Below are 599 nucleotides of genomic sequence, written 5' to 3'. Positions count from 1 at the left end.
GAAATAGTAACGCAGACGTGGAGGAGACTCGGTCCGGGCGCCATCATTGTACGGGGCACAATCGGAACGAAATCCGGAAACAGCGCCATCATTATGAGGGGCACGGCCTGTATAAATCCGGAAGCAACGCCATCTTTGTGAGGGGTATAACCTGAACTGGTGTGGAAATTAATCAGTGGGGCCCATCAAATACAAATAATTTAATGTTTTAGTTGTACTAGTGATTGCATCCAGCCTCTGCACTTTCCTAAACCTGAGTAGAGATTCTGTTTGAGGTAGACTAACTCTCTTCCCTCGAGAAACTTTCTTCTTTAGCGATTTGATTTGGAGATGCCGGGGTCGGACTGGGGTGGACAAAGTTAAATATCACATAACACCGCGTTATAGTCCAACAGGTTTATTCGGAAGCACCGAAAGAGTAAATGAAGAACTTTCCTGATGAAGGGCTTTTGCCCGAAACGTCGACTCTGCTGGTCCTCGGATGCTGCCTGACCTGCTGTGATTTTCCAGCACCACACACTCCACTCTGATCTCCAGCATCTGCAGTCCCCTCATTCTCCCATCTAAAATTGAGGCTTTATTGTTCTGCGATAAGAACT

The sequence above is a fragment of the Hemiscyllium ocellatum genome, chromosome 5 (assembly GCF_020745735.1).
Source record: "Hemiscyllium ocellatum isolate sHemOce1 chromosome 5, sHemOce1.pat.X.cur, whole genome shotgun sequence".
NCBI lineage: Eukaryota > Metazoa > Chordata > Chondrichthyes > Orectolobiformes > Hemiscylliidae > Hemiscyllium > Hemiscyllium ocellatum.
This window is presented reverse-complemented; position numbering follows the sequence as displayed.